Raw genomic sequence first — 770 nt, 5'->3', positions numbered from 1 at the left:
GTTCTAGTTCAGTTCTAGTTCAGTTCTAGTTCAGTTCTAGTTCAGTTCTAGTTCAGTTCTAGATCAGTTCTAGTTCAGTCCTAGTTCAGTTCTAGTTCAGTTCTAGTTTAGTTCCAGTTCTGTTCTAGTTCAGTTCTGTTCTAGTTCAGTTCTAGTTCAGTTCCAGTTCTGTTCTAGTTATTTTCTGGTTCAGTTCTAGTTTAGACTTTATTGTACTTAAAACCAATATCGGCTATATTGGCTATTGTCTGAAGAATATGTCAGCTTTAATAGAGATACAATTCATGTTCATGTTCTATATCGTTATATTTTTATTATCTTGTCAACACCAATTTGATGATGATGATGGACTGAAAGTCTAAGCAACATATAATATTAATTGAAAACCCATACATAGAGCTACAGGGGACTAAGAAAACAAAAACAAACATTTAGATTCAAATAGTTGACCTAGTGATAAATAGTAAAAATAAATAAATAGAACACGTCAGTGTGTACACGAACATTGTAGTAATTGTGACACAAATAAATGTCTGATTTATGTTTGTATTTAATGGTCAATTGATGCAATTCTTATTTGTTTTACAGATGTAGATACTGGCGCTGATGTGGAAAAGTATGAGACACATGAGGAAGGTAGTAAGTACGGTGTGGAGTGAAATGTTAAACGTTTAGCTTCAAAATCTTTTTTGTTTTCATTTAGCCGTTGAATCTTCTACTCCTCGCACTCGAGCTGCTGATAATGTTATTGCTGCCTTTTCCTGCCATTT

This window comes from Lucilia cuprina, chromosome 6, assembly GCF_022045245.1.
Source record: "Lucilia cuprina isolate Lc7/37 chromosome 6, ASM2204524v1, whole genome shotgun sequence".
In the NCBI taxonomy this organism is placed as follows: domain Eukaryota; kingdom Metazoa; phylum Arthropoda; class Insecta; order Diptera; family Calliphoridae; genus Lucilia; species Lucilia cuprina.
The sequence above is the reverse complement of the archived record's forward strand: the minus strand, read 5'-3'. Positions refer to the sequence as shown.